Genomic DNA, 16455 nt, shown 5'->3' with positions numbered 1-16455 from the left:
AGCGTGTGGGTGTTTAGAAATTTGTCCATTTCTTCCAGGTTGTCCAATTTGCTGGCATATAATTTTTCATAGTATTCCCTGATAATTGTTTGTATCTCTGAGGGATTGGTTGTAATCATTCCATTTTCATTCATGATTTTATCTATTTGGGTCATCTCCCTTTTCTTTTTGAGAAGCCTGGCTAGAGGTTTGTCAATTTTGTTTATTTTTTCAAAAAACCAACTCTTGGTTTCGTTGATCTGCTCTACAGTTTTTTTAGATTCTATATTGTTTATTTCTGCTCTGATCTTTATGATTTCTCTTCTTCTGCTGGGTTTAGGCTGCCTTTGCTGTTCTGCTTCTATTTCCTTTAGGTGTGTTGTTAGATTTTGTATTTGGGATTTTTCTTGTTTCTTGAGATAGGCCTGGATTGCAATGTATTTTCCTCTCAGGACTGCCTTCGCTGCATCCCAAAGCGTTTGGATTGTTGTATTTTCATTTTCGTTTGTTTCCATATATTTTTTAATTTCTTCTCTAATTGCCTGGTTGACCCACTCATTTGTTAGTAGGGTGTTCTTTAACCTCCATGCTTTTGGAGGTTTTCCAGACTTTTTCCTGTGGTTGATTTCAAGCTTCATAGCATTGTGGTCTGAAAGTATGCATGGTATAATTTCAATTCTTGTAAACTTATGAAGGGCTGTTTTGTGACCCAGTATATGATCTATCTTGGAGAATGTTCCATGTGCACTCGAGAAGAAAGTATATTCTGTTGCTTTGGGATGCAGAGTTCTAAATATATCTGTCAAGTCCATCTGATCCAATGTATCATTCAGGGCCCTTGTTTCTTTATTGACTGTGTGTCTAGATGATCTATCCATTTCTGTAAGTGGGGTGTTAAAGTCCCCTGCAATGACCACATTCTTATCAATAAGGTTGCTTATGTTTATGAGTAATTGTTTTATATATCTGGGGGCTCCAGTATTCGGCGCATAGACATTTATAATTGTTAGCTCTTCCTGATGGATAGACCCTGTGATTATTATATAATGCCCTTCTTCATCTCTTGTTACAGCCTTTAATTTAAAGTCTAGTTTGTCTGATATAAGTATGGCTACTCCAGCTTTCTTTTGGCTTCCAGGAGCATGATAAATAGTTCTCCATCCCCTCACTCTCAATCTAAAGGTGTACTCAGATCTAAAATGAGTCTCTTGTAGACAGCAAATAGATGGGTCTTGTTTTTTTATCCATTCTGATACCCTATGTCTTTTAGTTGGCGCATTTAATCCATTTACATTCAGTGTTATTATAGAAAGATATGGGTTTAGAGTCATTGTGATGTCTGTATGTTTTATGCTTGTAGTGATGTCTCTGGTACTTTGTCTCACAGGATCCCCCTTAGGATCTCTTGTAGGGCTGGTTTCGTGGTGACAAATTCCTTCAGTTTTTGTTTGTTTGGGAAGACCTTTATCTCTCCTTCTATTCTAAATGACAGACTTGCTGGATAAAGGATTCTCGGCTGCATATTTTTTCTGTTTAGCACACTGTAGATATCGTGCCAAGCCTTTCTGGCCTGCCAAGTTTCAAAGGAGAGATCAGTCACGAGTCTTATAGGTCTCCCTTTATATGTGAGGGCACGTTTATCCCTTGCTGCTTTCAGAATTTTCTCTTTATCCTTGTATTTTGCCAGTTTCACTATGATATGTCGTGCAGAAGATCGATTCAAGTTACGTCTGAAGGGAGTTCTCTGTGCCTCTTGGATTTCAATGCCTTTTTCCTTCCCCAGTTCAGGGAAGTTCTCAGCTATAATTTGTTCAAGTACCCCTTCAGCACCTTTCCCTCTCTCTTCCTCCTCTGGGATACCAATTATGCGTATATTATTTTTTTTTAGTGTATCACTTAGTTCTCTAATTTTCCCCTCATACTCCTGGATTTTTTTATCTCTCTTTCTTTCAGCTTCCTCTTTTTCCATAACTTTATCTTCTAGTTCACCTATTCTCTCCTCTGCCTCTTCAAGCCGAGCCATTGTGGTTTCCATTTTGTTTTGCATTTCGTTTAAAGCGTTTTTCAACTCCTCGTGACTGTTCCTTAGTCCCTCGATCTTTATGGCAAGAGATTCTCTGCTGTCCTGTATACTGTTTTCAAGCCCAGCGATTAATTTTATGACTATTATTCTAAATTCATTTTCTGTTATATTATTTAAATCCTTTTTGATCAGTTCATTAGCTGTTGTTATTTCCTGGAGATTCTTCTGAGGGGAATTCTTCCGTTTGGTCATTTTGGAGAGTCCCTGGCGTGGTGAGGACCTGCAGTGCACTTCCCCTGTGCTGTGGTATATAACTGGAGTTAGTGGGCGGGGCCGCAGTCCGACCCAATGTCTGCCCCCAGCCCACTGCTGGGGCCACAGTCAGACTGGTGTGTGCCTTCTCTTCCCCTCTCCTAGGGGCGGGATTCACTGTGGGGTGGCGTGTTCCATCTGGGCTACTTGCACACTGCCAGGCTTGTGTTGCTGGGGATCTGGCGTCTTAGCTGGGGTGGGTAGGCAAGGTGCACGGGGGCTGGAGGGGCAGGCTTAGCTCGCTTCTCCTTAGGTGATCCACTTCAGGAGGAGCCCTGTGGCAGCGGGAGGGAGTCAGATCCGCTGCCGGAGGTTTGGCTCCGCAGAAGCACAGAGTTGGGTGTTCGCGCGGAGCGAGCAAGTTCTCTGGCAGGAACTGGTTCCCTTTGGGATTTTGGCTGGGGGATGGGCGGGGGAGATGGCGCTGGCGCCTTTGTTCCCCGCCAAGCTGAGCTCTGCCGTCCGGGGGCTCAGCAGCTCTCCCTCCCTTTGTCCTCCAGCCTTCCTGCTTTCCGAGCAGAGCTGTTAACTTATGACCTCCCAGACGCTAAGTCGCGCTTGCTGTCTGAACACAGTCTGTCCGGCCCCTCCGCTTTTGCCAGCCAGACTCGGGGGCTCTGCTTGGCCGGCGAGCCGCCCCTCCGCCCCGGCTCCCTCCCGCCAGTCCGTGGAGCGCGCACCGCCTCGCCGCCCTTCCTACCCTCTTCCGTGGGCCTCTAGTCTGCGCTTGACTCCTGAGACTCCCTTCTGCTAATCCTCTGGCGGTTTTCTGGGTTCTTTAGGCAGGTGTAGGTGGAATCTAAGTGATCGGCCGGACGCGCTGTGAGCCCCGCGTCCTCCTACGCCGCCATCTTCACAATACTCTCCCCCCAATGCCTGTCTTAATAAAAGCTGAATACTCATCAGCTTCTGAATTTAGTATGCTGTAATATGTTATTTCAGGATATGAAGAAAATGCAGACTCACTCGGAAATGCAGATGGAAAAAGATAAGAATGTTTTTGAATCTTTCATGTAATTGAGAATATTTTTGATACTATACCAAAACTTGGCAAGTGGTAGTTTCTTAAAGGTTAGTCACAACGAGGAATATGAAACCATATCAATGAACTTTTCATATATAAAGATTTACAAAATTCCTTTGGTCTCCCTTGACCCCTTGGTTTTTGCAGAGGTGTGGGGAGAGAACAAGAGCAAGTTGGAGAGAGGGGCAGAGGGAGAGAAAGAGAGAATTTTAAGCAGGCTCTAAGCTCAGTGTGGAGCCTAAGGTGGGCCTTGATCCCACAACTGTAGGATCATGACTTGAGCCGAAATCAAGAGGCAGGTGCTCGACCAACAGCCATCCGGGCACCCCTCCATTTCCCTTGTAATAATTTTTTTTAAATGTTTGTTCATTTTTGAGAGAGAGCGACAGACAGCATGAACAGGGGAGAAGCAAGGAGAGAGAGAGGGAGACACAGAATCCAAAGCAGACTCCAGGCTCCGAGCTGTCAGCACACAGGCCAACATGGGGCTTGAACCCATGAACTGTGAGATCATGACCTGAGCTGAAGTCAGATGCTTAACCAACTGAGCCACCCAGATGACCCCTCTTTTAATAAATCTTTTACCTGTGCATGATTTTGGTCATTTGGAAATTATTGGTTCACTGAATGATATAGTCCATCCAAATGTTGACAAATTTCGTTATATAATTTTTAATGTTTATTATTGTTTTTTTTGAGAGAGAGAGAGACAGAGTGCAAGTGGGGTGGGGGCAGAGAGAGAGGGAGACACAGAATCTGAAGCAGGCTCCAAACTTTGAGCTGCCAGCACAGAGCCCAATGCGGGGCTCAAGCTTGGGAACTGTGAGATCATAACCTGAGCCAAAGTTGGGCGCTTAACCAACTGAGCCACCCAGGTGCCCCTCATTATATAATTTTTAAAAATCACACTTATTAGTATCACTATTGATCATATCAGAAAATGCTGTAAGTATGGCATGTTGATTTCACTGTGGCAGATACAAATTTTCCAATGACAGATAATAATTTTTGTTTGAAATCTTGGATTATATCTTGGTCAACAAATACTTCACAGTTGTTTTCTTGGAAGCAATAAGCCCCTTTTGTTCATTTTTAAGAAAATGTCAAATATTCGTTTGAACCATTAGTCTACTAGTCTATTCTCTTCAGTACAACTAGTGTTCCCGTGAAAGAAGGAGCTACCTTGCCGCTCAACTCAAACAATTGCATTTTTCCTAAGGACAATCCTCACATTCCAGAAAGCAGAAGTCCTTTACTTAATGCGTATTTCTCACTTTGTCACACCATGGGTTGTGCATCATCAGTGCAAATGCCAACAGTGAAAAAGGTGAATAATATCTCAGTATTATTGTGAAAATACTGTTGCCTTACTGGACCCAGTAGAAGTCTTTGGGACCGCAGAGCTCTGTGGACCATGTTGAGAACTGCTGTGTTGGGTGCTGTAACTAAGCCCTTCCCAGGCATTGCCACGTGTCATTTTCACAGATAACCCGTAGGGTAAAAACTGGGATTTTCCTCATTTTGCAGATTTTCCTTTATTTTACAGGTGAAAGTACTAGACTTAAAATTTTTCAGTAACTTTCTCACTTTACTAACTTGGATCTCTCAGTATTAAATATGAGATTCACTACAAAAGCTGTGGTTTTGTTATAAAATAATTAGTAGTTGAATCCTGACATAGGGTAGTGCTAGAAGCCAAGTGTCTTTGAAACTTGACACAGTCGACTTAGAAAACTGGTAAAAATCCTAGTGAGACTGGAGATTTCTGCCTCTTTTCGTGATGGACTAAGATGAGCAACATCTTCTCTTATATGCTTAACAGAGTTCAAAAATGCAGTCTTGAAAGAGAATACTCTCTCTTAGTATCTTAACTGAATCTACAAACATTCTCCAAGTAGGGCTAATGATCATACTTAGGTCATTATTGTTGTGAGCATTAAATGAATTAAGGAACATATGTGTAAAGCACTTAGAGTAGTGTCTGGTACAAGAAAGAAAAAAATTAAAAATGCAGACCCTGGGGCACCTGGGTGGCTCAGTCAGTTAAGCATCTGACTTCAGCTCAGGTCATGATCTCACAGTCTGTGAGTTCGAGCCCCATGTCGGGCTCTGTGCTGAGAGCTCAGAGCCTGGAGCCTGCTTCGGATTCTGTGTCTCCCTCTCTCTCTGCCCCTCCCCTGCTCATGCTCTGTCTCTCTCTCTCTCAAAAATAAATAAAAACATTTATAATAAAAAAAAATGCAGACCACTTCACACCCATTAGGATGGCTAGTGTTAAAAAAAACACAGAAAGTAAGTGTTGGTGAAGATGTGGAGAAGTTGGAAAATTTGCACATTGTTGAGGGAATCTAAAATGGTATGGCGGCTATGTAAAACATATGACAGTTCCTCAGAAGTTAAAAATGGAATTACCATATGATCCAGCAATTCCACTACGAGGTATATACCCAAAATAGTCAAAAGCAAGGTCTTGAAACGATATTTGTACATCCATGTTCATAGCAGCATTGTTCATAATAGCCAAATGCAGCATTGGAAAGGAAGGGCATTTTGACACATGAGCTACAACATGGATGGACCTTGAGGATATCACGCTAAGTGAATAAGCCCTTTGCAAAAGGGCAAATCCTGTATGATACTTCTTACATCAGTGGTCAGATTAACAAAGACCGAAATTACAATATGGTTGCCAGGATCTGGAGGAAAGAGGGAATGGGGAATTGTTTTATAGGCACAGAGTTTTAGTTCTGCAAGATGAAAAGCATTGTGGGGATTGATTACATAGGTGACCGCATTTAACACTGCTGAACTGTATACTTAAAAATGGTTAAGATGGTTTTAATATTATGTGGATTTTGTTATGTCTATTATCACAATTTAAAAAAGAATATTAAAAAATGTGGCAAGGCTGCTGTAGAAAATAATAAAACACAATTTACAAATACTGAGAATGAAAGGGAATTTGAACACAATAAATTTATTAGCTATAGGAAATAAACGAATCCCTTGTAAAACCTTTTACCTGAATGATACAAAATAAGAAAAACTGAGTAGCTCTACATTTATTAAAGAAATTTAATTCCTTATCAACGTATTCCCACAGTGAGAACTCTATGCCCAGTTTCATTGGTGAATTCTCTCAAACATTTAAGGAAGACATAATAGCAATCTTAAAAAAGTTTTTAGAAAACAGAGCAGAAGGAAACACTTCGCAAAATGGTGGTGTTGCTGTTTTGAGAGAAAGAGAGTGTGAGCAGGGGAGAAGGGCAGAGGGGCAGAGAGAGAGAGAGAGAGAGAGAGAGAGAGAGAGAGAAAGAGAGAGAGAGAAACTTAAGCAGGATCCATGCTCACTCAGCACAGAGCTTGACATGGGGCCCTATCCTCCGACCCTGGAATCATGACCTGAGCTGAAATCCAGGGTTGGATGCTCAATCGCCTGAACCACCCAGGTGCCCACCCCCCCCCCACCCGCCCCACATACACAAATGTTTTTTGAGGCTTGATATAATGGTAATTACAAAGCCTGACCAAGATAATAAAACTACCAACCAATGTCACTCACGGATGTGGATGAACTTTCTTTAGGAAATATTGGCAGTTTTTCTTTTATATATTGGAAACAGTTACTATTGGCCTACCATAAATTTTGGTGCTTTGTGAAAGTGAATGTAACAGATTTCCTTAATGCAAGCAGCTTGCATGTGCTGTTCCCTACTAGCTGGTACTAAGATTCAGAACAGGGGTCTGGGGTACATAGTTGGATAAATAGGAGGCAAGTGTGAGACAGACCCAGCTCCCTGAACTTGCAGAAAACCCAATGCAGCAAATAGATAAATCTGACAGCTGTGTGAGCAAGCACCAGGTGGTGGGCAGGTCCAAACATGGAATATCTGTGGGTGGGAGGAGGCCCAGTAACAGGAAACCAGAAGCAAGGAGCTCTCACCTAAGCGAAGGCTGCCAGTAAAAGACTGGCAAGTCTCCTTAAGGTTGTCTGGGACCCTGACAGGGAAGGGTGGCTGAGGAATAAAATAAGCCATCAGGAGGCAGCAATACTCGTATTCCTCAGGTCTAAAAGGAAACATGCCTAAGGCGTGAATCTTAATTCCTGATCTACACATAATCATGGTCATATTAATTGTAATTCTAACGTCATTTATTGATGATTCACTAAGTTCCAAAATGTGTACAGAGCACTTTAAACATTCTGTCTCATTTAATCCTCAAGCTCTACAAAGGGTTATTACTAGTTGCATTTTATGGGTGATAAAATTGGAGCTCAGATTAAATATTACTTTCCTAAAGACACACAGTGGTAACGGTTGGTGCTAAGAACTGAAGGACCTATCCTCCTGTCCGGACTACTGCTACTAATGCCTGGGAATATGGTTCTATCATTGGAACTTGCTCCGAAATACATAGATGAGAACTCAGCCAGCAGGAGGGAGAGTTGACCGAAAACTTCAGTTTTATTTATTAAGTACACATTCCCTCAACTTAGGTTTTCTATGATGAAGAATTAATTAAAATACATAATCAAAGTGATTTCTTTTTTTTATAATTCTATAAACAGGTATTTTTTAAGGAATATGGAATATTTTTAATTTACCTACAAGTTTTAAATGCATCTTCTAACACCTAATGAATTATATATTAATATAAAACAATACACATTTTAAATTTTTATTAAAAAATTTTTTTTAATGTTTATTTTTGAGAGACAGAGAGAGACAGAGTGCGAGCCGGGGAGGGGCAGAATGAGAAGGAGACACAGACTCCGAAGCAGGCTCCAGGCTCTGAGCTGTCAGCAAAGAGCCCAATGCAGGGCTTGAACCCATGAACTGTGAGAACATGACCAGAGCTGAAGTCCGAAGCTTTACTGACTTAACTGACTGAACCACTCAGGTGCCCCTGAAACAATACACATTTAAATGATGCTTGTTCATTCTTAGAAATGAATTGGAATTTTGTTGTCTGGAATGAGAACAGAATAATTTTTTTTTAATGACCAACTTCTGGGGAAAATACAACCTTACTAATTTTATAACTTTGACAAGTTGAGGTTTGACAAAGTTTTATATCCATGCTTCTTCAGGACAGCAATAGATAGGATTCACACTAGAGAAAAATAAGCTTTGAACAAAAAGAGATGATAAATTGTGTCTCACAGTGGTAACAGAATCCTATGTCGATAAAGAAGGATTAAATTCAAGTAGATACCCAATTTGCCAGATTGCAATATAGTGTTTTAGAAAAATTACACACCCACAGGTTTTACCTTTAAGTAAATAATCAAATTTGAGATTGCCCAAGTCAATATTTTCCATCATGTATTAGGTTTTCCAAATCTATAATATATGAAGAAATATGTAAACTACTTGTATTAAAGCAGGGAAAACTCAAAACATTAATTTTCACAAATATAGCTCAGAGTCAAGATTAATTAGAGAGTTTGAAATGTGTTAAACTGTCTCCTTTAAAAAGTCATCTAGGGGGGCACCTGGGTGGCTCAGTCGGTTAAGCGTCCGACTTCGGCTCAGGTCACGATCTCGTGTATGCGAGTTCGAGCCCGCGTCGGGTTCTGTGCTGACCACTCAGAGCCTGGAGTCTGTTTCAGATTCTGTGTCTCCCTCTCTCTCTGACCCTCCCCCGTTCATGCTCTGTCTCTCTCTGTCTCAAAAATAAATAAATGTTAAAAAAAAAAAATTAAAAAAAAATAATTAAAAAAAAATAAAAAGTCATGTAGGGGCGCCTGTGTGGCTCAGTTAGTTAAGCAGCTGACTTCGGCTAAGGTCATGATCTCATAGTTCGTGGGTTCAAGACTCGCGTCGGGGTCTTTGCTGTCAGCACTGAGCACCCTTAGGATCCTCTGTCTCCCTTTCTCTCTGCCCCTCCCATGCATGTGCTCTCTCTCTCAAAAATAAATAAACATTAAAAATATTTTTTAAAATGTCATCTAAATAAATGAACCAGCCTTTTCCATTTCTTTTATTTACCTTTACACCAGAGTCAAAATAGTCATCTGAAAATAAGGTCAATTCTTTGCCATTTGGGTTATATCAAAATATGTAGCTCTTTTGCAAAAATACATACTACTAAAGGATCTTACCCCTTAGTCTTTAACATATATTAAACATATCTAGCTGTCACCAGCTAGACCCCAGGGCCTGGCCTTTACTGCCCACCTGTTTGTACTCACTCATCTTTGTCTTAACATTTTTCACTAAGATCTTCTTTCCAGTCTTTCCCTTAATGCAGACAAAAAAAACCCAACTCCCCTCTCCCCCAGGTAATGGCCATTGCCCTGACAGAAATTGCCCTCTGGCCCAGACTGCCCAGACCATCCAGACATTTTGAGCTAAACCTGACCTGCATCTGCACACCTGCACAGATGAGCCATGGAGTGACCTCTGGAATGACCTACAATCACCTTTGCCTCATTATAATACTAAAATCTCCTTGGAGGAGGAGCACAAGCCTCGTTGACATAACATTCACATTTGTATAGGCATGTTTCCTCAAGCCACGTGCTAGTGTGTGCCAGCCTTTGATGACAAAGCTCCCCTCTCCAAATATTCATCCTAACCCTAAACAAAAGGAATCTATTCACCCTCTCTTGGAGAGTCATGGCTTTGGAAGCCATACCCGTGACCTCCTTATTTGCTGCAAATGAAAGTTTCTTTGTCCAACAACTCAACCTGGTGTTGGTGTGACTCACCAAGGAGCAAACTCGCATTGGTTCAGTTATGCAACTAATTTTAATTGTATGATCTGATTTGATTTGATTTGAATGCATTGTACCTCTGTCTTATTTCAGTGAGTCTCTGGTATTAACGGCGGTTTTAGGTTCAATGATGCCAATCTTTTGGAGAAATTTGAATGCTGGACCTTTCATGCTTTCTTTGGATTGATTGATGACTTCAGAATACTTGTTAGCAGAATTTTATTGGCAGAAAAATCTCAGTATGAGCTCTCTTTTACTCATTTACCGAACATTTATCAATTTCATATGTGCCAGCACGATGCCAGCCAGTGATGATAAATCAATGAATAATGCAGTTATTTTTTCCCTCTTCCGTGTGTGTCTCTTTTAGAAGACAAGCTAATAATAAACAAGCTCTTACTAGAAACATGGGTGTTCTAAAGCAGAAGTGTAAGACTATGTTGGAGCATTTGCCATAGGGATTCACATTGTTCTACCAGGATAAGTTCAGAGTCAGGGACCTGGAGACGGGTGGAATTAGCAAGTAAGACTAGAATAAGAAATCTGCCCAAAGTCCCTGGAGGAGAGATAGAGTGCATTGCAGAACAAATGAAATTTGAGGTAGCTGAGACCCGTCAGCTGGCAGTTTTTCTTAAAAGCAATTTTAGTGAGTTTGGATCTTATCCTAAAGTCTGTGGGAATTTATTGAAGGACATCAAGCATGAGAATAATATAGTTAACATGCAGTTTTGAATAGACCACTGTAGATGTAAAATGGAGAATAATTTGGGCTGTGATGGGAATTATGGATGTAGGAGAAGATAAACAGCAGGCCATTTCAGTCATCCACGTGACAGGGCATGCTGTCCTAGGCCAGCCTGGGACACTTCATGTAGTGAGGTTCATGCTGCAAACAGCCTAACTTAAACCTGTGAAATGTGATTTTCCTGGGAAGTCCCTTATGAACCTTTCACATTACAAAAAGGGATCTAACCTTAGAATGCCCTGGAAACTTAGGTTTTTAAAAACTTCAATCTTCTCCACTGTGCTTTGAACTAAAACTCTTGTCTACTGGATATTTTTTTGCCATTTTTCTCTGCTTGCTTATTGAAGCAGCCCTTCTAGGATGTTTAGAGAGGCTTAGTAGTAGCAAATACAATTTGAGTTTAAGTAATTTTTTTTATTTTGTTCATGTTTTATCTGCAAACTATGCCTGTGATTAATGATGACTGTTTTAATAGAATCAGTAGACAGATAGGCATATATATGACTATATATGTATTAGTAAGTAAAGAGGTGTTTTTAGTAAATAAGTCAGGTTTTCAGCTACAGGATATTATTTTGCAATTGATATTTTACATGATCAGAGAGTATTACCGGGAGTGAGGCATGTTGAAATCATTATCCCATTAGATACATGGAATAGATATTTCATCTTTTCCTAGTTTTTAAATTAGTATACTTCCATTAACCTAATAGTAAAGATTGAAAGACAACTGATCTAATTAATAACACATTTGGGGGGTGTTATATGGGTATTAACTATAAGACAAATGGTAATTTTAGATTCTTTATCATGAGAGAAAAATTTGGAATCACTGGAGAAGAACAAAGAAGGAAAATGTATTTTTAGTAATTTGATCTAACAAATAGAACAATCAAATGATAAATGTCTTTGCAAAGGCAAAGACTTATCAAAATGAACTTTTGTCATTGTGAAATGCTCTCTCATTTTTGACAGACCCTGATAATCACAGACACACCACTGCACCTGCCTATATTTATGATAGGGTAAGATGGTTTTTTAAAAAGTGATTATTTATCTTAGAGTTTGAGAGAGAGTGCAAGCATAGGAGGGACAGAGAGAGGGGGACAGAGAATGTGAAGCAGGCTCTGCTCTGAGAGCAGAGAGCCCGATTTGGGGCTAGAACACATTAATCATGAGACCATGACCTGAGCGGAAGTCAGAGGCTTAACCAACTGAGCCACCCAGGTGCCCCAGATTTCATTTTTTAATTTATCCAAACACAGTCTAGGGTAAATGAGAAATGAAGCAGTTGGTCAAACTGTTAGAGGCAAGCTAACAACATGTGGTAAGGAAGTTAACTGAAGTCTGGAAGTTAACTGAAGTCTGGATATGTGGACAGTGGCTCTGATGGGAACTGAGTAGACCTTGCTTTTTGTCACACAAATACCTCCGTTGTCTCCCTCACCATGAAAAGATTTTTATTTATTTATTTTAATTTATTTTTTAAATTTACATCCAAATTAGCTAGCATATAGTGCAACAATGATTTCAAGAGTAGATTTCATAATGCCCCTTACACATTTAGCCCATCCCCCCTCCCATAACCCCTCCAGTAACCCTCAGTTTGTTCTCCATATTTATGAGGCTCTTCTGTTTTGTCCCCCTCCCTGTTTTTATATGATTTTTGCTTCCCTTCCCTTATGTTCATCTGTTTTTGTCTCTTAAAGTCCTAATATGAGTGAAGTCATATGATATTTGTCTTTCTCTGACTGACTAATTTCACTTAGCATAATACCCTCCAGTTCCATCCATGTAGTTGCAAATGGCAAGATTTCATTCTTTTTGATTGCCGAGTAATACTCCATTGGATATATATACCACATCTTCTTTATCCATTCATCCATCAACAGACTTTTGGGCTCTTTCCATACTTTGGCTATTGTTGATAGTGCTGCTATAGACATTGGGGTGCATGTGCCCCTTTGAAACAGCACACCTGTATCTCTTGGATAAATGCCTAGTAGTGCAATTGCTGGGTTGTAGGGTAGTTCTATTTTTAGTTTTTTGAGAAACCTCCATACTGTTTTCCAGAGTGGCTGCACCAGCGTGCATTCCCACCAACAATGCAAAAGAGATCCTCTTTCTCCACATCCTCACCAACATCTGTTGTTGCCTAAGTTGTTAATGGTAGCCATTCTGACAGGTGTGAGGTGGTATCTCATTGTGCTTTTGATTTGTATTTCCCTGATGATGAGTGATGTGGAGCATTTTCTCATGTGTCAGTTGGCCATCTGGATGTCTTCTTTGGAGAAGTGCCTATTCATGTCTTTGGCCCATTTCTTCACTGGATTATTCATTTTTTGGGTGTTGAGTTTGAGAAGTTCTTTATAGATTTTGGATACCAACCCTTTATCTGGTATGTCATTTGCAAATATATTCTCCCATTCTGTCGGTTGCCTTTTAGTTTCGCTGATTGTTTCCTTCACTGTACAGAAGTTTTTTTATTTTGATGAGGTCCCAATAGTTCATTTTTGCTTTTGTTTCCCTTGCCTCCGGAGACGTGTTGAGTAAGAAGTTGCTGCAGGAGGGGTCAAAGAGGTTTTTGCCTGCTTTCTCCTCAAGGATTTTGATGGTTTCCTGTTTTACATTTAGGTCTTTCATCCATTTTGAGTTTATTTTTATGTTTGGCATTTTGGTGTATTCTTCAATTTCTTTCACAAGCTTTCTATAGTTTTCAGCATATAGACTTTTCACTTCTTTGGTTAGATTTATTCCTAGGTATTTTATGGGTTTTGGTGCAATTGTAAATGGGATCAATTCCTTGATTTCTCATTCTGTTGCCTTATTGTTGGTGTATAGGCATGCAACTGATTTCTGCGCATTGATTTTATCTCCTACAACTTTGCTGAGTTCATGGATCAGTTTTAGCAGTATTTTTTGTGGAATCTTTTGGGTTTTCCATATAGAGTATCATGTCACCTGAGAAGAGTGAAAGTTTGACCTCCTCCTGGCCGATTTGGATGCCTTTTATTTCTTTGTGTTTTCCTTCCATTTCTATTTTTTGGAACAGCTTCAAGAGAATAGGTGTTAACTCTTTCTTAAATGTTTGGTAGAATTCCCCTGGAAAGCCATCTGGCTCTGGACTCTTGGTTTTTGGGAGATTTTTGATTACTCATTCGATTTCTTTACTGGTTATGGGTCTGTTCAAATTGTCTATTTCTTCCTGTTTAGTTTAGGTAGTCTATATGTTTCTAGGAATTTGTCTGTTTCTTCCAGATTGCCCATTTTATTGGCATATAATTGCTCATATTATTCTCTTATTTTTATTTCTGCTGTGTTTGTTGTGATCTCTCCTCTTTCATTCTTGATTTTATGTATTTGGGTCCCTTCCTTTTTTTTCGATCAAACTGGCTAGGGGTTTATCAATTTTGCTAATTCTTTCAAAGAGCCAGCTTCTGATTTCATTGATCTGTTCTACTGTGTTTGTTTGTTTGTTTGTTTGGTTTCAGTAGTATTGATTTCTGCTCTAATCTTTGCTATTTCCTTTCTTCTGCTGTTTTTGGATTTTATTTGCTCTTCTTTTTCTAGCTCCTTAAGATGTAGGGTTAGGTTGTGTATCTGAGACCTTTCTTCCTTCTTTAGGAAGGCCTGGAATGCTATATACTTTCCTCTTATGACCGCCTTTGCTGCATTCCAGAGGTTTTGGGCTGTGGTGTTAGCATTTTCATTGGCTTCCATGTACTTTTTAATTTCCTCTTTAACTGCTTGGTTAGCCCATTCATTCTTTAGTAGGATGTTCTTTAGTCTCCAACTATTTGTTACAGTTCCAATTTTTTCTTGTGGTTGATTTCAAGTTTCATAGCATTGTGATCTGAAAATATGCATGGTATGGTCTCTATCTTTTTGTACTTGTTCAGGGCTGATTTGTGTCCCTGTATATGATATATTCTGGAGAACGTTCCATGTGCACTGGGGAAGAATGTATATTCCCTTGCTCTAGTGTGAAATGTTCTGAATGTATCTGTTAAGTCCGTCTGGTCCAGTGTGTCATTCAAAGCCATTGTTTTCTTGTTGATTGTCTGTTTAGATGATCTGTCCATTGTTGTAAGTGGGGTGTTGAAGTCTCCTACTATTATGGTATTAGTATCAATGAGTTTCTTTATGTTTGTGATACCATGAAAAGATTTTGAAGGGACCAAATACCAAGGTTGTGAGTCAACTAATATAATGGAGACAGGTTCAAACCATGACTCTGAAAAAGATCTAATCTCACTGACTCTCATGAGGGTTTATCCAAATAGCTAATTCTGAAACACATGCTTATCCAAATAATGACACTAATTTTCTTTTTATCTCCTATCACATCCAAAGTAAACATATTGTTGTTTTATTTGAATAACTTCTAATTTTATTAATTCTGAGTTATATGTCTGATAGTTTATTTTATATGAATACATATGTGTATATATATATATATATATATATTCTTTTAATGAAGGAATTTTATAAATAATATTTATTAGTAATAGTAATAATAATTAGTAATTATAAGTAATAGTAATAATCTAATAGTAAAAATTAGAATTAGGATCTAGGCCTAATAAACCTGTTAAGCGTTTTCTTTCATGACATTATCTTATGATTCCTGTGGTCATTGCTTAACCTGACACCTAAGATGTTGAGAGAAATATTTGATCCCATAATAGGTCACATTTACCACAATGCAAAAAACCCTCTCTTAGCTTGAAAGGCCAATATAAAGATGCATTTGTTAGTAGGACACTAGAATGATTGAAAAGTTGTATAGGGCACCTGGGTGGCTCAGTCAGTTGAGCATCTGACTTCAGCTTAGGTCATGATTTTGCGGTTTGTGAGTTCAAGCCCCTCGTCAGGCTCACTGCTGTTAGCCTATTAGCACAGAGCCTGCTTTGGGCGCTCTGCCCCCCTCTTTTGGTTCCTCCCCCACTTGTACTCTCCCCAAAATAAATAAATACTGAAAAAAGTTGTATGATCCCACTAGGGCATTTAGAAGAGCTTTATGAAATATGTTTTACAACTTCATCCCCAGGGAAAGAAAGAAAAAGCTACTTGTTAATTGAGTGCCATCCACCATTGGTCAAAGGTAGCTCCAGGGGGGACTTAATTCTCCTGCCCATATGAGTTGAAAATGTAGCAATGGCCGAATGGTTGCTCTGAATGCCCTAAGCTGCCCATCAGAGAAGCCGCAGAACAGGAATTGGGAGACACACAGGTTAACATGAGTCAAAACACTATTAAGTTGTACCTGCATGAAATTGGACACTCTGTACAGAATTTGTCACTTTAGTACTGCTTAGATAAGAGGTGCAGCTGAAAAGATTTGTAGTGTGCATAAGAAGTGTCTAATACAGATATTATCAACACTATTTTTTTAAGTTTTTTTTTTTACATTTATTTATTTTTGAGAGACAGAGAGAGACAGAGCGTGAGCAGGGGAGGGGCAGACACAGAATCAGAAGCAGGTTCCAGGCTCTGAGCTGTCAGCACAGAGCCCGACGCAGGGCTCGAACCCACGAACCGTGAGATCATGACCAGAGCTAAAGTCAAGATGCTTAACCGACTGAGCCACCCAGGTGTCCCTATTATCACTACTATTATATGGATAATGGCCTAGAAGTTTAGGAAGCCTT

Source organism: Panthera leo, chromosome D4, assembly GCF_018350215.1.
Source record: "Panthera leo isolate Ple1 chromosome D4, P.leo_Ple1_pat1.1, whole genome shotgun sequence".
Classification (NCBI taxonomy): domain Eukaryota; kingdom Metazoa; phylum Chordata; class Mammalia; order Carnivora; family Felidae; genus Panthera; species Panthera leo.
The sequence above is the reverse complement of the archived record's forward strand: the minus strand, read 5'-3'. Positions refer to the sequence as shown.